This window comes from Giraffa tippelskirchi, chromosome 12 (assembly GCF_054371585.1).
Source record: "Giraffa tippelskirchi isolate mGirTip1 chromosome 12, T2T-mGirTip1v1.2.pri, whole genome shotgun sequence".
Lineage (NCBI taxonomy): Eukaryota > Metazoa > Chordata > Mammalia > Artiodactyla > Giraffidae > Giraffa > Giraffa tippelskirchi.
This window is the reverse complement of record NC_137286.1, coordinates 130,455,003-130,479,750: the sequence shown is the minus strand read 5'-3', so window position 1 is coordinate 130,479,750 and position 24,748 is coordinate 130,455,003. Positions and strand designations below refer to the sequence as shown.

The 24,748-nt window shown below is 36.4% G+C and overlaps 1 long non-coding RNA gene across 3 annotated transcripts in view; it reads left to right on the top strand.

Moving 5' to 3' along the window:
* Positions 1-24,748, top strand: part of LOC145530204 (uncharacterized) — a 358,605-nt gene that overhangs the window by 287,351 nt on the left and 46,506 nt on the right. For 2 of the 3 annotated variants that reach the window (XR_014071547.1, XR_014071550.1), the window contains exon 5: positions 18,778-20,258. The exons of the other annotated variant lie outside the window; for it this stretch is intronic. This is a non-coding gene — a long non-coding RNA (uncharacterized LOC145530204). Of the gene's footprint in view, positions 1-18,777; positions 20,259-24,748 lie in introns of those variants that run through there. 3 annotated transcript variants of the gene reach the window in all.

Sequence of the window (24,748 nt, the reverse complement as noted above, 5' to 3'; positions counted from 1 at the left end):
GGAGGCAACTGTAGCTCGGTTTTATGTGAGACTACATACTTGCCCAGCTCTTTTCCCTTCCCTCTTCTTTTCATTCCCTCTGTGGTTGGGTTTTATGAAGCATATTCCATAAATTATGTGCATCTAAATAATTTTCTCCTTCTTTTTCTTGGAAACCTGAGCTAAAACATTTGGTACTCTGCCTTCCCCTCCACCACACCCATACCTAGAGTTGCATCTCCATATGAGACAGCTTGGCAAGATCTAGGACTGCTCCATGCCAATGGAATGGCCAAAACTAGAATATTTATCCTGTACTGACAGGAATTGGAAGAGTAGGATAGTAGTGGATCCCAAGAATGCTAGATAAAAAAGAGGAGAAATGGAGTTGATCCTCAAAAGCAGTCTCTGTGGATGGGATTCTAGTGTGGCATTACTTACTGGCCAGTGAAAGGGAAAGGGTTAGTAGCTCAGTCGTGTCCAACTCATTGCTATCCCATCAACTATAGCCTGCCAGGATACTCTTCCTGTGAAGAATTCTTCAGGCAAGAATACTGCAGTAGGTAGCTATTTCCTTCTCCAGGGGATCTTCCTAACCCAGGGATTGAATCTGGGTCTCCCACATTGCAGGCATATTCTTTACCATTTGAGCCACTGGGGAACCCAAATAAAAAAGAGGAAAAACAGAGCTGGTCCTCAAAAGCAGACTCAGTGGATAGTATTCTAGTATCACATTACTTACTGTCCAATGAACCCCCTCATTATTCATTGCATGTCATTCCTGTGCATAGTTGCTAAGCCTTTCACCTGTTCCTATCCCTTTCACCAGGAGGATACAAGTGAAAAGGAATGCCCTAAATCATTCAACAACTCTGGCATTTAAAGAAAGTTTAGAGTATCAGTAAAATAAGCATAGGTATTAGTAAGCTTAAAGTATCAATAAACTCGTGAATATTAAATCCAGTTTAGATTCATTTGCATAATAATCACAATCATAACATGATATGTAGAGCAATTCATTCACTTAAGTTTTTATCCTTAGTTGAAAGGCAGATTGGAAAGGTAGTTGAAAGCCTAACTTGCTTTGAAATTGAAAGTGTTAGTTGTTTAGTCATGTCCAACTCTTTGCCCACGCATGACCTGTAGCCCACCAGGCAAGAATACTGGAGTGGGTGTCCATTCCCTTCTTGAACCCTGGTATCCTGCATTACTAGGAAGATCCCGTGGAGAGTTCCATGAACAGAGGAGTCTGGCGGGATATAGGCCATGGGTTCACAAAGAGTAAAACATGAGTGAGCGAGTAACACATCTTGCTTTAGGACTGTGAAAAACCCTCAAAGGAGAAAATGTCTCACAAAATGATAATGTTGCTTTCCTCCGAATGTACCCTCACCTCCTCATTCCACATCAAGAACTAGGGTAAAATCTTTACGTGAATTGACCTGGAAAGTTTTGGGTTTTCCACCTGACCTGCCTCTTGAGAAACCTGTATGCAGATCAGGAAGCAACAGTGAGAACTCGATATGGAACAACAGACTGGTTCCAAATAGGAAAAGGAGTATGTCAAGGCTGTATATTGTCACCCTGCTTATTTAACTTACATGCAGAGTACATCATGAGAAACGCTGGGGTGGAGGAAGCACAAGCTGGAGTTAAGATTGCCAGGAGAAATATCAATAACCTCAGATATGCAAATGACACCACCCTTATGGCAGAAAGTGAAGAAGAACTAAAGAGCCTCTTGATGAAAGTGAAAGAGGAAAGTGAAAAAGTTGGCTTAAAGCTCAACATTCAGAAAACTAAGATCATGGCATCCGGTCCCATCACTTCATGGCAAATAGATGTGGAAACAGTGGAAACAGTGGCTGACTTTATATTTGGGGACTCCAAAATCACTGCAGATGGTGATTGCGGCCATGAAATTAAAAGACGCTTACTCCTTGGAAGGAAAGTTATGACCAACCTAGACAGCATATTAAAAAGCAGAGACATTACTTTGTCAACAAAGGTCCATCTAGTCAAGGCTATGTTTTTTCCAGTAGTCATGTAGGGATGTGACAGTTGGACTATAAAGAAAGCTGAGCGCTGAAGAATTGATGCTTTTGAAGTGTGGTGTTGGAGAAGACTCTTGAGAGTCCCTTGGACAGCAAGGAGATCCAACCAGTTCATCCTAAAGGAGATAGTCCTGACTATTCATTGGAAGGACTGTTGTTGAAGCTGAAACTCCAATACTTTGGCCACGTGACATGAAGAGCTGACTCATTTGAAAAGGGCAGGAGGAGAAGGGGACGACAGAGGATGAGATGGTTGGATGGCATCACCGACTCAATGGACATGGGTTTGGGTGGACTCCGGGAATTGGTGATGGACAGGGAGGCCTGGTGTGCTGTGGTCCATGGGGTTGCAAAGAGTCAGATATGACTGAGCGACTGAACTGAACTGAAGGAAAGAGAAAGATTATAAACCAAAGAAGGTATAAGACTTGGCTACCATGGACCTGGGAGAGTAGAACTAGGACTGCCTCCTGAGCGTACCGGATTAAAGGAAGTAAAAAAAAGTTGAATTAAAAAGAGTTTGCTAAAATAGAGTAACTCTTCCATTATACAGTTTAACATCATGAAAGTATTTCAGGATATGGTTGTAATATGCTGGTAGGTCAGCTTGTGCAAGTTTAGGGAAAGAATTGACTCACACTGATGAAGTAGAGATGTAAGAACTGTCATGACAGAGTGTGGAAGGAGAGACGAAAAGGCTCAGGTAACTGTGCATGCTACTATCGAATTGTGCATGCTATAATGGGGTTACTGGAAAAAACACTAACTTCTACTGACTAGAGATTAAAATCTCCTATGGTGGAAAATTCTATTTATGGATAGTTAAAAGGATCTCAGGAGGGCCTTAGGGATCCTTTATCTAAGATGATAAAGAACACAGCAGTGAGGGAAACATAAGCTTCCTTGAGAAGATCAGCAGTGGCTATTACTGGGTAGGCTAAGATTGATGGTAGAAGCTGCTCTTACACAATTTTGTGTGTTTGTGTGTTATGACATGTCTCTGTCTCTTTTCTATTAGAAAAGTGTACCAGGGTTCTGTTGAATATATTGGATTTCTCAAAAATCTTTTTTTTTGTAATGGAGGTATAATTGACATATAACATAATGATTTGGTATTTGTATACTTGACAAAATGATCACCACAATCTCTGTTTTATGTCTGTCACCACTTATAGCTGCAAAATGCTTTCTTTCCTGTGATAAGAGCTTTTACTCTCTTAGCAAATTCCAAATGTACAATGAATTTACCATATTGTGCATTGCATTCCCATGACTTACAGTCACCAGGTTGTACATTACATCCCCATATCTTTCTTTTTAATTTTATTTTAAGCTTTGATTTTGTAGCTTTTCAGTTTCATTATTAGTATTTTTCTCCTATATTTTTATTTCTTTTGTAATCATTTTTCAAATTTTCACATGGGTGTTTTGTAAATGCAGTTCTATTTAGCAATGACATTGAGACAGGCTGGGAACTGGGACCCTTTGCTGTGATGTTGCAATGCTTGCCCTTGTACAAATGTCTCCTAGAGCATGAAAATACAAAAATACTAGAATGGAGTAAAAATAACTGTGTGCAATTGCAGTCAGGGCAAATTTCTGACAAAAGATACAAAAAGACCAAAACATCTCAATTGCCATTTCTAAAGAGCCAGGAGCAAAAACAGGGGTTTGAGAACAAAAACAGCGTGCATGCCTCCTGCACACAGGATCCCAAAGAAATGGGGAAAACACCTAAGCCACCCCTGCAGGCTGACCTCTGGACAAATCCCTGCTTTTACCCCCATAGAAGGAACAATTTCACCCATCCTTCAGGATTAGGCCAGTGAGGGAACCTGTTACTTGTTTTTGCACTCCCCACCTGCACCAGAGGCCCCAGTAAAGCCTTCACTGAATTTCTTGTCAGCAGCTGATCAGTGTCTTTCGATGGAGGAGGCCAAGAAGCCCAATCGATAACAAAATCATTCAGTGTTTTTTGTTTTCTCTTGATGAGTTAATTCATAATCTGTGTATAATTACTTTTAAATTTTACTTTTGATTGAGAGCTATTTGAAAGAGTGGTTTCTGTTTTCAGTAATAGTAATACAGATTTTATAAAATTATATATGTATATTTAATGATGAAATAGTTTCACTGCATTCTAATTATGCATTACAACCTGTATGATTTTTACTTTGGAGCATGTACATTTCCCATGTGGTAAACTAATGCTTAGTTCCTCTACAGTGTTTCATGTTTTACTTTGCTTTGTTTTTGCTGAGGGTGTGAAATATATTTTATAACATAAATTAAATATTTATATAATGTTGTTGTTGTTGTTCAGTCACCAAGTCATATCTGATTCTTCATGACCCCATGGATGATAGCATGACAGGCCTCCCTGTCTCTCACTATCTCCCAGAGTTCACCCAAGTTCATGTCCATTGAGTTGGTGATGCCATCCAACCATCTTATCCTCTGTCTTCTTTCAGAAAACTGCCTTCAGCCTTTCCCAGCATCAGGGTCTTTTCCAGTGAGTCGGCTGTTTGCATCAGGTGGCCAAAGTATTGGAGCTTCACCATCAGTCCTTCCAATGATATTCAGGGTTGATTTCCTTTAAGACTGACTGATTTGAACTCTTTGCTGTCCAAGGGACTCCCAAGAGTCTTCTCCAGCACCACAGTTTGAAAGGATCAATTCATTGGTGCTTTGCCTTCTTTGTGATGGAAGCAAGGTCCGATGCTGTAAAGAGCAATATTGCATAGGAACCTGGAATGTTAGGTCCACGAATCAAGGCAAATTGGAAGTGGTCAATCAGGAATGGCAAGAGTGAACATCAACATTTTAGGAATCAGCGAACTAAAATGGATGGGAAGGGGTGAATTTAATACAGATTACCATTTTATCTACTACTGTGGGCAAGAATCCTTTAGAAGAAATGGAGTAGCCATCATAGTCAACAAAAGAGTCCAAAATGGAGTACTTGGATGCAGTCTCAAAAACAACAGAATAATCTCTGTTTGTTTCCTAGGCAAACCATTCAATATCATGGTAATCCAAGTCTATGCCCCAACTAATAATGCTGAAGAAGCTGAAGTTGAACGGTTCCATGAAGACCTACAAGACCTTTTAGAACTAACACCCAAAAAAGATGTCCTTCTCATTATAGAGGACTAGAATGCAAAAGTAGGAAGTCAAGAAACACCTGGAGTAACAGGCAAATTTGGCTTTGGAGTACTGCCGGGAGCCAGCCCACGAGATCCCACCCATGACAGTGTCATGAGGAGAAGGACTGATCGAGCACGGCTTCTCAGGCCTCAGGGATTCTCGGAAGGCTGCCTCAGCGCTCACCTTAAAGATGACGTCTGTCTTTCTGATGTTTGCTACAATAGACCTCTTCTTATTTTCTATGACTTAGGTAAAAGGCCTTTTCCTGATTCTTTTCCAATATAGATCAATCTAAAACCTCAATCGACAAGGCTCCTAAAAAACGGTGGCACCCTGATGGGATTGTCTAGGATATGGAGTATATTCATCTAAATTCTTCTTGCTGGCATACTGGTTTACTTAATAAATATACCTGTGCCTTTGGAGCTAATGTGCATGACTACTCCTTAACAATAAACAGGATTGAAAGCCTAACACACAAAAGCCCCAATAGGTACAGAGCTCTTTGTAGGAAAAAGGCTTATTAGGAAATATAAGAAATATTGCTTTATGAAACTGTTACTTAGTCTATATTTGCTCACTATGTTTTTGCTCTTAACATATTTAGCCTGCGTAATGAAAGTATGATAGTTAAAAACTTATAAAAATAAAAGTTTAGCCTTAATGCAAATAATAAGACAATTGTTAATTTAGCTGGTGATTTTTGCTAAGAACTGACCTTTGTACTACATTGTTTCAGCTTGCTGTACCATGACTTTATGGGACCACATTCCTTTTTGTTGGGCTCAAGGTGTAAGATAGATTATAGAAAAACAGGTTTTACTTTAAAACTTTCTGTTGACGAATTCATTCTTTGTCATAATCTGCTGTGCCTGATACAAAAGTGTTTTGGCTGATCAACCCTTAGAAAAACAGGTTTTACTTTAAAACTTTCTGTTAATGAATTCTTTCTTTGTCATAATCTTCTGTGCCTATATTCTTTAAAAAATACAACTAAAGATATAAAAGCTGTCTTAAAAACAATAAAGTCAGAAGACACTTGGAAACACCAAAACTCGCTGTGTCTTCTCATTTGTATCGCTGACACCGTCCATCCTGAGGGAACCCTGGACCAGCTGGAGCTGGACTCCGGCAGAGTACAGAATGAAGCAGGGCAAAGGCTAATAGAGTTTTGCCAAGAGAAGGCACTGGTCATAGCAAACACCCTCTTCCAACAACACAAGAGAAGACTCTACACATGGACATCTCTAGATGGTCAATACCGAAATCAGATTGATTATATTCTTTGCAGCCAAAGATGGAGAAGCTCTATAGAGTGAATAAAAACAAGACCAGGAGCTGATTGTGACTCAGATCATGATGAACTCCTTATTGCCAAATTCAGACTTAAATTGAAGAAAGTAGGGAAAACCACCAGACCATTCAAGTATGACCTAAATCAAATCCCTTATGATTATACAGTGGAAGTGAAAAATAGATTTAAGGGACTAGATCTGATAGACAGAGTGCCTGATGAAGTATGGATGAAAATTTGTGAAATTGTACAGGATACCAGGATCAAGACCATACCAAGAAAAATAAGTGAAAAAAGGCTGTCTGAAGAGGCCTTACAAATAGCTGTGAAAAGATCAGAAGCAAAAAGCAAAGGAGAAAAGGAAAGATATACCCATTTGAATGCAGAATTCCAAAGAATAGCAAGGAGAGATAAGAAAGCCTTCCTCAGTGATCCGTCCAAAGAAATAGAGGAAAACAATAGGAAAGACTAGAGATCTCTTCAAGAAAATTAGAGATACCAAAGGAGCATTTCATGCAAAGATGGGCACAATAAAGGGCAGAAATGGTATGGACCTAACAGAAGCAGAAGATATTAAGAAGAAGTGGCAAAAATACAGGAGAACTGTACAAAAAAGATCTTCATGACCCAGATAATCACGATGGTGTGATCACTCAGCTAGAGCCAGACATCCTGGAATGTGAAATCAAGTGGGCCTTAGGAAGCATTACTACAAACAAAGCTAGTGGAGGTGATGGAATTCCGGTTGAACTATTTCAAATCCTAAAAGATGATGCTGAGAAAGTACTGCACTTCATATGCCAGCAAACTTGGAAAACTCAGCAGTGGCCACAGGACAGGAAAAGGTCACTTTTCATCCCAATCCCAAACAAAGGCAATGCCAAAGGATGCTCAGACTACTGCACAGTTGCACTCACCTCACACGCTAGTAAAGTAATGCTCAAACTTCTCCAAGCCAGGCCTCAGCAATACATGAACTGTGAAATTCCAGATGTTCAAGCTGGTTTTAGAAAAGGCAGAGGAACCAGAAGTCAAATTGCCAACATCTGCTAGATCGTCGAAAAAGCAAGAGAATTCCATAAAAACATCTATTTCTGCTTTATTGACTATGCCAAAGCCTTTGACTGTGTGGATCACAATAAACTGTGGAAAACTCTGAAAGAGATGGGAATGCTATATTGGAATACATCCTGAGAAATCTGTATGCAGGTCAAGAAGCAGCAGTTAGAACTGGACATGGAACAACAGACTGGTTCCAAATAGGAAAAGGAGTATGTCAAGGCTGTATATTGTCACCCTGATGATTTAACTTATATGCAGAGTACATCATGAGAAATGCTGGGCTGGATGAAGCACAAGCTGGACTGAAGATTGCAGGAGAAATATCAATAACCTCAGATATGCAGATGACACCACCCTTATGGCAGAAAGTGAAGAACTAAAGAGCCTCTTGATGAAAGTGAAAGAGGAGAGTGAAAAAGTTGACTTAAAGTTCAACATTCAGAAAACTAAGATCATGGCATCTGGTTCCATCACGTCATGGCAAAAAAATGGGGAAACAGTGGAAACAGTGACAGACTTTAATTTTGGGGGCTCCAAAATCACTGCAGATGGTGAATGCAGCCATGAAATTAAAAGACGCTTACTCCTTGGAAGGAAAGTTATGACCAACCTAGACAGCATATTAAAAATCAGAGACATTACTTTGCTATAAGAGGTCCATCTAGTCAAGGCTATGGTTTTTTCAGTCGTCATGTATGGATGTGAGAGTTGGACTATAAGGAAAGCTGAGTGCTGAAGAATTGATGCTTTTTAACTGTGGTGTTGGAGAAGACTCTTGAGAGTCCCTTGGACTTCAAGGAGTTCCAACCAGTCCATCCTAAGGAAATCAGTCCTGACTATTCATTGGAAGGACTGAGGTTGAAGCTGAAACTCTAATGATTTGGCCACTTGATGCAAAGAGCTGACTCATTTGAAAAGACTCTGATGCTTGTAAAGGTTGAAGGTGGGAGGAGAAGGGGATGACAGAGTATGAGGTGGTTCGATGGCATCTCTAGTCAATAGACATAAGTATGAGTAAACTCCGGGTGTTGGTGATGGACAGAGAGGTCTGGCATGCTGCAGTCCACGGGGTCGCAAAGAGTTGGATACAACTGAGCGACTGAACTGAACCGAACTGATGGTCCATCTGTCACATCTGTATGTAACTGCTGGAAACAATAGCGTTTATACAGACCTTTATCAGCTAAGTAGTGTCTTTGTTTTTTAACACACTGTCTAGATTTGTCAAAGCTTTCCTGCGAAGAAGCAGTGGTCTTCTGATTTCATGGCTGCAGTCACCATTTGCAGTTATTTTAGAGCACAAGAAGAGGAAATCTGTCACTGCTTCCACATTTTCCCCTTCTATTTGCCATGAAGTGATGAGACCGAATGCCATGATCTTAGTATTTATGTTGAGTTTAACCCGATTTTTTCTCTCTCCTCCTTCTCCCTCATTAAGAGATTCTTTAGTTCCCTTTCACTTTTGCCTATTAGAGCAGTATCGTCCATAAATTTGAGAGCTTCCCTGATAGCTCAGTTGGTAAAGAATCTGCCTGCAATGCAGGAGACCCTGGTTGGATTCCTGGATAGGAAGATCCACTGGAGAATGGATAGGCTATCCTCAGGTGTTCTTGGGCTTCCCTTGTGGCTCAGCTGGTAAAGACTCCACCTGCAATGCAGGAGACCTGGGTTCGATCCCTGGGTTGGGAAGATCCCCTGGAGAAGGAAAAGGCTACCCACTCCAGTATTCTGGCCTGGAGAATTTCATGGAATATACAGTCCATGGAGTCTCAAAGAGTCAAACACAACTGAGTGACTTTCACTTTCATATAATACTGGTGTATAAATTAAATCGAGTTTGTTATTTCATATTAAATTCTACGTGCATTTTTACTTCTATGTAATATATGGGTCAAACTCTGAGAATAGTGAGTGTGGGTTTTCCTGTTACTATTGTCACTACATTTGGCCTTTATTAACATTGACTCTTTTAGGTACCCTATTCCTTCCTTTCAAATTTTGTGTGTCATTTTATTCTCAGGTGGATTTTTTATACATAGTAAAAATATAAATTTAACTTTTCCCAATTTGGTTCCCCAACAAGGGAAATAAAAGCATTCTTGTTTAAGATGGCAACTAATATTTTCATTTATAATCCTCCTACCTCAAAAAATGATTTATTCTTGCTAGCCATTTAATTTTTGTTTATTGTATTTTTATTTTGTAGGAATTACAACGTATTATAATTGTATTCTATTTTCAGATTCTCTAAAATTGTATATGGACATGTTTAAAATATGTTTTTATCAATATCAAGACTTCAATATACTATCCACTTCCAGATAGACACAGCATTTGTTGTTCCTTATTTAGTTCAACTTTCATCTCCAGAGTTGCTGTAGTAAGTTAATGAGGTAATTATCCTTGTTAAATTTTGAATCTCTTGGAACCAGAAATTTGCATTGTTTCTATCTCATTTTCTGATATCAGAACATTTCATGCCACACAGACTGAACTCAAGGGGATAAAATTAGATAGATTATTTTCTAGACCTTATTGCAATAACCTTCAGATCTGTTTGAGAGTATGTCCTCTTAATACCCATCTTTTACTCATCAGTGAAAGCCTTCCTACTTTAGTTGGTTCTGCTAAAAATGAATCACCATGATTATTAATTCCTTAACCAATTAATCCTTTTTCTTATAAAATTTTCCTATTCCAACATTTATTTGAGTTACACTCTGCCTTTCATGTGATTTATAACTGGTCTCTGTTTACACATTATCTATTCCCTTCTTTTTTCAAATCTCTCTCAACTCATGTCTCCTTAGTTTAATTGATAGTTTACTTTCAATTCCATTCAAGGTATGTATACAAACATGGACATGAGTTTGAGCAAGCTCTGGGGGATAGTGAAGGACAGGGAAGCCTGGCGTGCTGCAGTCCATGGGGTTGCAAAGAGTTACACGACTGAGCGACTGAATAATACAAACATGGACATACTGAAATTGCATTCAGCACAAGGCGGCGCTAGTGGTAAAGAGTCTGTCTGACAATGCAGGAGATGGATTCAAGAAAAACAGGTTCAATCCCTGTGTTGGGAAGATCCCATGGAGTAGGAAATGGCACCCCATTCCAGTATTCTTGCCTGGAAGATTCCATGGGCAGAGAAGCCTGACAGGCTGAAGTCCATGGGGCCACAGGAGTTGGACACAACTGAATACACACACAAATAAAATTATCAAATACTTACTACTAAACAATAAAAATCCACAGGATTTGGACAATAGTTATATTCCCAAAGAACATTCAAAGTTTAGAGTTGCCTGCATTGAAAATAAATGTATGCTCAGTCTATTCTAAAAATGTTTTTTCGCTTTGAACTAAATTAATTAAAGATTGTTTCCATTCAAAAAATATAAGGTCCCACTTGACAATATTAAATTCTCACAGCTTCTCCATAAAGTTATATATTTATGGACACCAAATCCTAGAGGATCGTTGATAAATTTGACTATATCTGAAGGAGTGTCTTAAGAAAGTTGATCATATATTTTCAAAAGCAATTGAAGAAACTGGTATTGTTTAATCTGGAAGAGAGGAATACTATAGTGGGGGTGTATGCTCAGTCGTGTTTGACTCTTTCTGAAACCATAAACTGCAGCTGCCAGTCTCCTCTGTCCATGGGATTTTCCAGACAAGAATATTGGAGTGGGTTACCATTTCCTCCTCCAGGAGATTTTTTCCAAGCCAGGGATTGAACCCACATCTCTTGCATCTCCTGTATTGGCAGGCAGATTCTTTACCCATGTGCAACCTAGGATATTTGAGCATAATATTATAGCTCTTATAGGTACTATAGGGCCTATAATAATTATGCTCAAATATTTGAATAAATTTCCTTGAAAAATTAGGCCATGTTACCTCAATGAGAATAACTGGTAATAATAATTGAAATCATAAGTAGATGGAAATTAATTCATCATATGGAAGGACTGGGCTTCCCAGGTGGCTCAGGGGTAACAAACCCACCTACCAATGTGGGAGCCACAGGAGATTCAAGTTCGATCAGTGGGTCAGGAAGATCCCTTGGAGAAGGAAATGGCAACCCACTCCAGTATTACTGCTGGGATAATCACGTGGACAGAGGAACCTGGTGGGCTACAGTTAAAGGGTCGCAAAATAACAACAAATTAAAGGTCTATTAGTTGACCGTAATTGAAATTGGCCAGCTTGGGAGCTTTTGGATCTCTTTTCAGTGGAAATATTGAGGTTAGATGGTCATGTATTGGTATAACTCAAACATAAATGGGTGGTGTTGGACTGTGTGATAGATTCTTTCAGATCTTCCCAGTCCTAAGATAGCAAGAATCTATGAAATATCTTTAGTCTCCTCCTATTTCTAGTCTTGTATCATTTTAAATGTCATTATAGGTTTATAATAGAATTATAGTATCCTAGTAAGATTAGCTCCTCGTAAAACTGATGAATAGCCTGAAGGCCACACTACAAGATGACTTGCATAAAGAACAATAGAGACTTTCAATAATGGAAAATATGATAGTTTAGAAAATTAAAACTAACGTGAAATGATTAAATTCACTGGCAGTTCACAAACTGAAATATAAAAGTGATATAATAGAAAGCTACTTGCTTCACTGAATAAGTAGAAGTTTCAATTTATTGAAAAGAAAGCAATTACTATAGGAGAAAACATTGCCTGTCATTTAAGGAGCTAGCCAAGGGACCACCATGCCTTGGCATTTTATGAGATTATAATTCTAGATTAGATTACTATTGTTTTTTAAAAAAATAGGGTTAAGTTTCAATTTGGAGTTTTTTGTAAATTGATAAATCAAATGATTGGATAGGTAAACATTTATTGATATCCTACTCTATGTTTTAGATTGATAACATGGTATATTGCTTATTTTAACAAAGCACTGAGGAAGTAGTTGTTATCCTTATGAAAAAAGGGCAAAGCTCTATCAGAAATGATCCACTAATGTTTTTATAATGAAAGTAATAAATGCAAGAAAATATGACATATCACATAAAAGACAAAGAGATGATACAGAAAAAAGTTGCCTCTGGGTCACTTAGATCAGACAGCAGACAGAGGAATTTAAACCCAATTTTTGTCTGTCACTATGACATGGGAAACTAAAGGAAGTGGTGAAGGAGAGAGGGGTATTTCTAAAAAAATCGTGGAGATAAGAGAGACCAAAGGATGGTAAATATCCTTATAACTGTGGGATTTGGGAAAGAGGCAAGAATGTCTCAAGAGGATTTCCAAGAAGCTTTCTGAGAACTGTGCTCAATAAGAACTCCTGAAGGCCCATTTAACGAAGTCTTATTTTTTTAAATACAATCTTTCATTGTTTCTGGAGTCATATTTGTGTTTGTATTGTTATATTGAATGTATATAAGTTTATATATTATTACAACATGCAGATATTGAACCAGAGTCCAACATTTATAATTGATTTTCTTCTAATATAATTCTAATTAAAAAATCCAAGTTGTCTCCACAGACTTTATTTTATAGTTTATTTTCATCCAGATGTTCTCACACAAAATTTTCCCAAGTAATTACCTTCAGGAAATAATTTGAAGTTTTGTGCCTTTGGGCCAGCATAAACATAAACTCCATTCTACAACATAAAAGAAAAGCATAATGTTTAATTATACTTGCTTATGAGATAAAAAGACTAAAAATCTATTACAATAAACACTGTAAAGTAACTAAGAATCACGACCTATTATTGAACCTTTAAAAGCAACATAACTTGAAATAGTTGCAGGTAATCAACTTCTATTTGAGAATCATTCCCTTCTTCAGACAAAGATATATGCAGAGTTGGAAATAGCTTTGTTTTTTGGTAGTTTACTGGCTCCCTGCTGTATATCTCCACCTGAAGTAGCATTTTAGAACAATTAGTAACTGTAGAGATGATTATAATGTCACAAATGTGGGATTACGACTCTAGCTAAAGAATAAACAGCAGGAGGAGAAAGCCTATTAAGGAGTAAATATCCTATTTCCAGAAAAGTGTGGTGTACAGTTAGAAAGAAATGGGAGCAAGAGAAAACAGAAAGGCTCAGTTATAAATTTTTATATTACTGTTAGTTTTTAGCAGGAAAACATTTCTATTAAGCAATTCACTGATAATAAAAAAATTGAAAAAACACCATAATTTTGAGATGTTACCCTTTCTTTGGGGAAAGAGAACCAAATGTTTTTAGAATAGCAAAAACAACAAATATCAAACAGGTAAGACAGTAGTAGGGGCTTCCTAGATGGAGCTAGTGGTAAAGAAACTGTCTGCCAATGCAGGAGATATAAGAGACATGGGTTCAGTCCCTGGGTTGAGAAGAGCCCCTGGAGGGCATGGCAACCCACTCCAGTGTTCTTGCCTGAGAATCCCTTGGACAGAGGAGCCTGGTGGGCTACAGTCCATAGCGTCGCAAAGAGTCAGACAGGACTGAAGGAACTTAGCATGCACGTAAGACATTACTAAACAAGTTTGAAAAAAATATTAAGCATATTTGTATACACACAAGACATTACTAAACAAGTCTGAAAAATATTAAGTATATTTGTAACTATTAACTTTGAATCACTAAGCATACTTAGTAACTTGAGTGAAAAGGTCTGCTGAAATATATGAAAAGTTAAATAGATGTCAAGAATCTTGAAATATTTACCTCAGCCATTTCATTATGTAAACCAGATTAAACAAAGAATGAGTAGAATCAAGATTCAGACTGTGCAAATATTTTTTCTTAATGTAGATCATTATTATTTTTCAAATAATATTACAAGACAAAGATTAATAGACATATTTAGATATACACAAAAAGGTGGGGAGCCAGGAGTCAGTTGAGGTCAATTTATAGAAAAGAAAGCAATTAGGTAATGTCTTGGAGGAAGTTGCATCCAAACACAATTTTCTCTTCAAGTCCTTTGTCTTTAATTTGCTAAGTCAAATATCCATTCCCAGCAACTGAAAAGGAGTTTTTAAACTATCTGAAGGAAAATATCATTGTATCAGTCAGGGTTCTCCAGAGAAACAGAACCAACAGGATATGCATGTATATACGTATGTGTATATATACACATATATACATGCACAGAGACTGATTTTAAGAAACTAGCTTATGCAATTGTGGGGACTGGCAAGTCCAAAATCTGTAGGACAGGTTAGCAGAGTAGAAATTCAGATAGGAATTGATACTGTAGTTATGAGACAGATTTTCTTCTCCAGGACAGCTCAGGTTTTGCTTCTGTGGATTTTCAGTGGGAGTGAAGCCCATCCACATTGGTTAATCAGGTTTATTTAATGTCAACTTATTGTACATGTTAACCGTCTAGGTTAACAGCAACACCTGTGTTGGTGTTTGATTAAATAACTAAGTACTGTATCCTAACTAAATTGAGACATAAAACTAACCATCACAATCAGGTTGAATCTTCCGGACTGTGTGAAGGGATTTGGAGTTTATCCTAAATGCAGTGAGAAACCTCTGCTGGATAGTAGCCGGATGGAAGGAGATGTCATAATTGTAAACCTGGAGCCAAACAGCAAGACATTTATCTTTTCTGCTTATGATGGTGGTTTGGAATGGGGATGTGCATTTTTTGACAGTGATCAAGTAAATAGAACATGAACTCATTTACTTAAAAAACCTTCCCAAGCATCTGAAGAAAATTATCAATCACAATAGCATGTCTTCCCAAAAAGATAGTTCATTTCTAAAATTGTTTATATAGATAATTTACCAAAATACTCAAGTAAAAATGCATAGACATTTTCTTAGTCTGCCTTTTGCTTTGTTGCTTTTTAAATGTCCAAATTATTTTTTTAAAAAATAAATTCAGATAAACTCAATATATCCCAGCTTTTGAAAATAAATTTACAATGATTTTTTAGTAAAATCAGATATATCTAATCACTGCAAAGATGCTGCATATGTATTTTAATAGCTAAACATAAATTGAAGTTTACAGATATCAGTAGAATGTCAGTTATATTCCAGGTCAATTTATACAGTGGACCGTCAACATAAGGAAACTAGCTTTAACAATTAGGAAACCCAGAGTTAGAATAAAAATGTAGATGCAATAAAATATTATGCTTTTTATGAAATTCCTATTCTGTATTTTTTATCAAGCTAAAATACCATCTGTAATTCTTTTCTAATAAGTATAATTAATATTTTTCTTCCTTTCATAGCTATACTGAAATTATGTACTACTGTCAAAACTATAATTTTAAAACTAATAAAATATTCTTTAAATTATAGAAATTGTTTTCTTGATATGAGTTACCTAGCTTATAAAAATCATAATTCTTTATATTCATATTGAATTCTTTCCCTAAGAACTCAAAGAACTTTAATTAAACCAAATAATTACATTGTTATGATTTATATAGCATTTTTCTTCCTTCACTTCTGGGATACTAATCTTTCTTTATTTGATTGGAAATATGGTATTTTGATAACACGAGCTTTTATTATTTGGGATGTTTTAGGTGAAAGTAACATGATTAATTTGTTATTTTGTTGTTTAGTCACTAATTCATGTCCAACTCTTTGCAACCCCATGGACTGTAGCCCACCAGACTCCTTATGTTCATGGGATTTCCCAGGCAAGAATACTCGAGTGGATTGCCATTGCCTTCTCCAGGGAATCTTCCCAACCCAGGGATAGAACTTGTGTCTCCTGCATTGGCAGATGGATTCTTTACCACTGAGCCACCAGGGAAGCCAATGATTCATTACATTTATAAAAATAGTGTATTTTCTGATAAAGGAAATGTGGGGCATGTTTCCAGATGCAAGCAGGCCTTTCAATGCCAGATTTTATTTTTAATTCACAATCGTGATTCTATGGTCGGCGGTTACATAGACGGCAAAGATATGTGGAAATTGGCAGTACAGAGTATATACAAAACACACAGTGAGCTCCCTGGTAAAGATATTAAGTCCATCATAACCAGTGTACTTTCTTTTGGAATAGATTCAGACCTGTATAAATGGACTCAATCATTATAAGGAACTCAATTGACTACTTTAATGGGAACAACTGCTGAAGTCACAGGAGACCTTGGTCTGTGTGGATGGTTGTTTGACATTAACACTGTACTCCAGCCTGACCCAGAGAGACTATCTTCAAAAACTGGTTCCCATGGTGTAATTCAACTCATTCTGTGTGGTTGGTTCCCTACTGAGTCCATCTATAGCTTCTCTATTTGCTTTTGGAGACCTTTGACTTCAGAAGGTACTGTGAAGAAAAATCACAAAGAATTTAAGAATTATAGATGCTTCATAACCTCAACATTGAAAAGGAAAGTAACTGTGTTAGTATCAGGAAGGTAGGACTCATTGGTCATACAGACTAAAGTAAGAAAAGCCTACAGGCAGAATGTCACGGTAAGTAATAATTCAAATAAGTAAAGTTCTGTTATTTTAAAAATATTTTCAAAGCATAACTATAGCTTTGAAATGTTCAAGAATATGTTGTAAATTATTCCTGTACTTAATACAGTATTTTAAATACCGCCCACAAAATTGATAGTAAAATATTTTAATCTTTTAAATTGTATTTGTTTTGATTTGGACACTGCAATTATCTCAACATTATAGAAACAATAATTTCCTGATTTATCCAGAGATTTGCAATAGGAAGTTAAAAAAGAAAACTTTCCCAATACTTTCTATTGTTTTCATAAAATAGCAGAGGCAGACTCATCTATTCACTCATGCATTTAATAAATACTATGAGATTTCGTGTCATGTACCAGGAACACAGCTAGATGCTTGGAATAAAATGTTGAGCAAAAGAAATACAATCCCTGCTGCTTTGGAACTTTTGGTCTAATTGATACATCAGCATTGGGAAAAAGACATAACAATAAACATACATCTGCAGAAGGGTTTTGTTTGTTTTCTGTGGCAATGCTTTGCACATAATTAGTGCTCAATGAATATTTTTGAATGAATAAATGAATGAGTGAGTGAATTGGAGGGAAAAAGTGAAAGTCGCTCAGTCGTGTATGACTCTTTGGGACCCCATGGACTATATAGCCCATGGAATTCTCCAGGCCAGAATACTGGAGTGGGTCGCTGTTCCCTTCTCCAGGGGATCTTCCCAACCCAGGGATCGAACCCAGACCCCCCGCATTGCAGCCAGATTCTTTACCAGCTGAGCCACCAGAAGAGCCCAATGAGTGAGTGAATTGTAGGAAAACGATGATAGGTTTGACACCATTTAAGGTTTGAGGTAATGAGATCCTTTGCTGGAGAAGAAGTTGGAAATGGTGTCTGAGATCAGTTTATCATTGGACCTTGAAGGTATTTCAGAATTTTTTTTTTTTTGGTATTTCAGAATTTTATCACCTAAGTGATTGAAAGCTACTCAATATTTTAAGTGACACAATATCCTATTCAGCCACGTGATTAAAAAAAAATTTTCTCCTCTGGAAAAATCTCTACTAGCCTCCATTTAAAGGAGATTTCTCATCATTATTTATTCTTACATGGTTTATATTTATCATATCCTAATCTGTATATATATATATAATATTTGGGCTTCCCTGGTAGCTCAACTGGTAAAGAATCTGCCTACAATGCAGAAGACCCCAGCTTGATTCCTGGGTCAGGAAGATATGCTGGACAAGGGATAGGCTACCCACTCCCGTATCCTTGGGCTTCCCTGGTGGCTTATTAAATAGTTTACTTTAGTCCCTTTTTACTACATGATATTTATATTTTGTCTGTCAACTTGAAAAGCTATCAGCTGCAAGTAGCAAAAGTTGAATTAATAAGGGCTTAAACTATGCAAAGATTTATTATTCCACTTAACAAGGAGGCTGAGGGGGGTGGAGAAGCTGCTGGCATCAATTTGTCTGCTCAACAATTTACCCAGGATCTGTTCTTCTTTTATTCTCCTCTACGGTCCCTTTGTCCTTCTTTTATCACCTAATGATTATAATAGGACCACCACATTTGTAGCATCAAATCTATATTTCAAATAAGATAACATAGCAAAGGCAGCAAGATAAAGCTCTTTTCTTCCATGTGTGTAAGGAAACTAAATGTTTTGCCAAAAGCTTCCCAGCACTTTTGCCTTTTAGTTTTGCTGGCTGGAGCTGGGCATATTGTTAGCATGAAGGAAATCGGTGTGGGGAGGAGGAAGCTAGGAGAGGACAGGGAAGAGCTGTAAATCATTGTGGTCTTCTATGTGTATTCTTGCAGAAGGAAATGGCAACCCACTCCAGTATTCTTGCCTGGAACCCCATGAACAGAGGAGCTCAGCAGGCTGTAGACCATGGCGTCGCAAAAGTCAGACACGACTTAGCAGCTAAACCACTACCCCCACCGTGTGTATTCAGGTATTTCTAGTTCCTTGACTCTGTGAGGAGTCACTTTAACACTTTAATTTATCTTGTTATGAATATGAGTGTGCCTAGTTCTGTTGAATAGGTTGAAATGGAATTATATTGGATCATCTTTTCTGTGCTTAAAAGCTACCTCTTGTGGTCTGACGAATTAACAATGATTGATTTAAAACAGAGGAAAGAAGAAACCACACCATCAGTCCTTCTTAAAAGTGGTTCTGAATCATTTGTTGAGTTAAATGATATCTAACAATCTGCTGTTTATGTGTCAGGCTTCCCTACCCCTTGTAGACCCAAATAGCAAATTGTGTTTTATTATTATTACCAATGGATTCACATAGATTTTTAATACTGTCACAGACCCTTAATAAAATACCAAATTGTTACCAGATTTTTTTGAAGTATTAAAAGTGACAACAGTACAGAAAACCAACTTCTTTTGCAAATACAATAATTATAGCACATCTGGCATCTTTTCTGCTAGCCCTGCTGTTTTTCCTCAGTGGGGACTTGGGCTCCAGATGTTGTGGATGCAGTTGGATGGTCACCCACAGTCTATCACCCCAAGGCACATGAGCCAGAGCCAAAACTGAATCAAAATGTCTGATGCCAAAAATGTTCAGAACAGCAGAAGTGCCTTGAAAACAAATGATCAGGTCCTGAATGATCAAAAGTCAATTTTATAGAAGTGTTTCACTTATAAAATTATTCAAAGAAAATATACATTGCTGATTCTATTGTAGAAAACATCTATAAATTTTATGATGAGATTTCTTAGCATGATATAATACAATATCATAAATATCTCTTATTTTATCCTCTAGATCCAACAGAAAGTTATTTTATTTAAAGTAAAGTTAGTATCTATGTTTTTGAGAGATATATATGTATATAGGGAAGTAAGAGTGTTTAAAATATCATAAAACACATTTTTGTGATTAAAGCTAATTTTACTGTACTGTGTTCCCTCTACTCTCACAGCTTAAGAAAATTTCATAAATAATTGCCTCTGGAAAACGAAGGTTTAGACTTGTTAGTGGTCCTTTTCCTAATTTGTTACAATACTGTAATAAGACACTTCTCTATTTTTTCTTATTGAAATCACATCCTGAGTTACTACACTTTTCTTTAATCTATTTCCTTCTCTATTATTTAGCTCTCCTGCTAATTACTTCTCATAATATCATGATTAAAAATTCAGGAAGCCCCCTGGTGATCCGGCACTAAGGACTCTGTGCTTTCATTGCCAAAGATGCAGGTTCAATCCCTGGTCTGGGAATTAAGATCCACAAAGCCACATGGCAAGACCAAAAAATAAAGTTTGATTAAAAAAAAAAAGTAAATTAATACAGTAGTTAATTCAGAAGGTATGATTAAAAGTGAAATAATCTTCTAATATTTTGCATATTATAATTTACATCTTACAATTATATTTACATATTATAATTCATTTCATATTTAATACACCCACAACTTCTATATTAGTTTCCCATTTGTCCCTATGACAAATTAACACAATCCAAGATAATCTCCCCATCTCAAGGTCATTGACTCAATTACATATGAACCATAGCTTTACAATGAAAAGTTACATATTCATAGATTTGGAGGATTAAAACAGGAACATCTTTTGGCTTCCATTATTCTACCCACCCAACCTTCTCGTTAAGTTGTTACATAAACTTGTCATATAATTAGATGATATTATTGTTAGTTATGTGAGGGAAAACTAATGGAGAATCACATAACTAACTATAATTATAAACTCACATAACTAACTAACTATCTGTCACCAACCAGATGTTGATCATCTAGAGATGAGCTGAAAACATATACATAAAAAAATTGAAGAAATAAAATATATGCTGTCAATTTGATATACTTTAATCAGGGAAAATTGTATTGATTCTTACTTCATTAATAATTTTTGTGGTTTGAAATTTTCTTAACCACAGAGATTTTTATGTAAAAGATTATAAAAGAAAATGCTGATTTTCACAGAAGCAGTTATGAGAAGTAGAAACTAAGAACCTGATCATCTTTCTGGGGCCAAGGGTTAAATCCCAAAGAGTCAATTACCTCTTAAAGTCATGTGTAAATTTTAAGGTCACAGGTAGAAACATTGGAATTTTACCATATTCCTAAGGGATATGGACTCCCCAAACAAACTCAGTACCAATGTGAAACAAAGAAAAGCAAAATTACCATAAATGTTAAAATTTACCTAATCCCATTAAAGAAACTCAACAAGATGACTGATTTACATTTCAGAAATACTTCTATGGAAGATTCCTCAAATAAAGTGATTATTTTGTTTCAAACAGGAAGCACTTGCTATCTGAAATATTTGCTTGCATGAACTATGGTACCAATGATACCAAATACAGTTTTTCTCTGTTATTAAAATGGCAGCATTCTCTTGGAGACGCTAATTCATTTGCTAATAATTTCATCATTTTACACATAAAAGGGACCATTCTATAGACAGTAAGCATTATGAAAAAACGTATTAAAAATATGTTCATGTAGTAGAGCTTCAGCCTTGAAGCTTGAGTGGGGTTTCTGGTTATACATTAGGCTGAAGTTAAAGCTGTGTTTGGGCTGTCAGGAATACACACATTTGACTAAAGACAATGTGGAGATTCTGTTGATAACTAATTTTTATCTTTCTTGTCTCAAATTATTAACAATTCTACTTTGAATCTACTTGCATCTGGATTTTTATGAGTGTATAAATAAATTAAGAATATGGAGTGGGTTATTTTATAAAGTATTAAGTTTTCATTAGCTCCAGAATTTATGGAATCTCCTCTTCTTGACAAATAGAGATAGTCAGTTGTGAACATTATTTTAACTTTTGACTTCATCTTGCATTTATACAGCTTGAGGTATGCTTTTCCTATCTGCTCTTCCATGGATCTCTACTTATCTTTCTCTATGTACTTTTGTTGGGAGTTAAGCTATGAAAAATTAATTTGACTATATATTTTTCTTTCTTTGAAATTTGATATATAAGCAATCAATCTTCACAGCCCATTGTGTTGCCATGAATTAAATTAGTTGTCAAGTGAGAAGAATATCAGCTCAAATGCTCGATTTTGCAATATGCCCATTATAATAGAAGAATTACCTTAGTTGCTGCTCATCTATCATTTTCGAACGGTCTTTTTAAAAGACACAAGCAGATGTCAGACACTGAAAGTTTCAGGTGACAGGTCATTTTCGAAGGAAATAATTTAAACTTTGAAGGAAGGTAGAAAAGGAAATGTGTAGTTACCTTATACTATCATGGAGTTCTAAAAAATATTAGAAAAAGAATTTCTCTTCTTAAGTTTGCTATATGTTTTGGACATACAGCTCTATGCTTTATAGTATTTATATGCAAGACTGGGAGAAAAAGAGTGCATGAGAGAAAAGATGAGCAAACTATGTGAGTGTCAACCTTGTATATTATCGTCAATGACTATTCTAAATTCCCTGAGCCTAGATTAGTAGATTAGGATGCACTGATTTGGGGAGAAGAACTGGACATAAATCAGGATGCAATGATTCTGGGAGAAGAACTGGACATACATCAACATGCATTGATTTGGGGGGGGGAAACTGGACATAAGAAAGCAGAATATTTCTCTTAACCAATATTCAAAGGCTTGGATGCATAATAGAGAGGCATTTGTCATAACTAATGTAGAATCATTTTTCAGTGTGGTGAAACAAAATGTAAAACGCACAAATGATTTGAGAGCGTTGGCTGAAGAATAAGTTTTATGATAAGCAATGAATTAAGTCTAAACAAGAAATGTTGAAGCCAGAAAGGGGTTGATGAATAGTGCTTCAAAAAGTGAAGTCAAATGGTTTAGACCTGAATGGGTTGATGGTTTGGGGTAGGGGTTTTGTGTGTGTGAAAAAACATTTAAAGGAAACAATAACCAGAGAGTGGGTAGCAATGATGAGCGGAAGAAACAGAGTCCAGAATTTGGTCTGATTTGTCACGTTCATTGTAATTAGTATAGAATCACTAATTGTGGTACATAATTTTAAAAAAGGGAAGCAGACTTGAGACAGGAACAAAGATCTTTATTCAAAGAGAGTAAATCATCAAGACAACGCATGGCATCAAGAATCCAGATGAAGAAGTGGTACATTTCAGATGGACCTGACATTTTTTCCAAAGAAGAAATTTTTCAAAAAGCAGAAGTCACTGATTTAGAAATTGACAATGAAAAGCAATGTTGATACTACTGCTATCTATTTGAGAATATGTATGTATATATATATATGTATATATATACATACATACACATTTGTATATATACATATACATACATACATACATACATACATACATACATATATATATATATATACACACACACACACACACACACACACACACACACACACACACATATAGGGCTTCCCTTGTGGCTCAGCTGGTAAAGAATCTGCCTGCAATGCAGGAGACCTGGCTTCCATCCCTGGGTTGGAAAGATTCCCTGGAGCAGGGAAAGGTTACCCACTCCAGTATTCTGGCCTGGAGAATTCCATGAACTGTATAGTCCATGGGGTTGCAAAGAGTCGGACGCAACTGAGCGACTTTCACTTTCACTTTTCGTATGTACATGTAAGTTTAAAAAAAGCATATGAAACCAATTGTTTAAAAACGCGTTAGTGAGATAAATCATTTTAAAAGCCTCTTTTCATAAATAGGGCCTATCACAACAGTAAAGCAATAAAGATTTAATATTACTCAGAGTTCCTTAAAATATGAATCATTATTTTTATTAGAAATTTCTAAAGACAGATAGGATGAGGCAATTATTCTTCATACTAATCCAACAGATCTAATTTAATTTATTAAATATATAAAAATGTCTAAAGGTATGATTACAAATAGATGCTATATAATATTTGATTATCTGTTTTGATTTGTATGATATCTCATAAGGAACTCCTGAGTACTTCTGCTGAATGCTGTGCAGAAATTGATGCTAGTTTTAAACTGAGATAAAATTGTGAAGGGATAGAGACGTTTGCAGACAACAAAAGTGTCACACTATCTAAAAATCATAGTTACCTCAGTTGAAGAGCAAAATTTTCAAAATTGCGATTCGGGTAAAATAATAAAGAATAGAGTGTTCCCAGTAGGCCATTGAGATGTCACACAACAGCTTCCTGGCTTCGTGTTATTCTGCTGGCTGCGAGCATATGCCATCATTGCCTTGGTTGTTATAAGGCAGCCAATATAAAAAAGACCAGTACTTTATCAATACCCTATATGAAGGATGCTTAGTAGATATGTACCTAGATGAAGAAAAAATTATGATTTTCTGAAAAATTTTGGAATTTTACATCTAAAGTTTAGAGAGCAAGATGATGAGTTATACAGAGTCTCCCCATTAAACTTCTTTTCATCCTTTATAAAAAGTTGTGGAATAAACTCATCTGTAAAGAGAAGTTTAAAGGCTTCAGGGAGACTAGCGAAAGAGGACAGTGGGATCAGGGATGTGACTGAAGAAAAATATGGATACACGTGAGTCTTTATGCCATACTGTCAGCTAATTTTCCATTGATTGATTTCTCTTTGATTTATTATAATTATCAAATTTCTTATTTAGAACTTAATGATGAACTTAATGATGATGTCTCTGTTCACCAAATCAAACTCAAAAGCAGCAGCACCTCTACTAAATAATTTACCACTCAAAAGAATAAATTGTTCTGGAGCCATTTTTACCCTAAAAGCTGATTTAACAGATGCTTCTTAAATTGAAGTGAATTAACTCTATTTTGTCTTTCTGAAAATAACTTTGGAAATTATCTTCCCT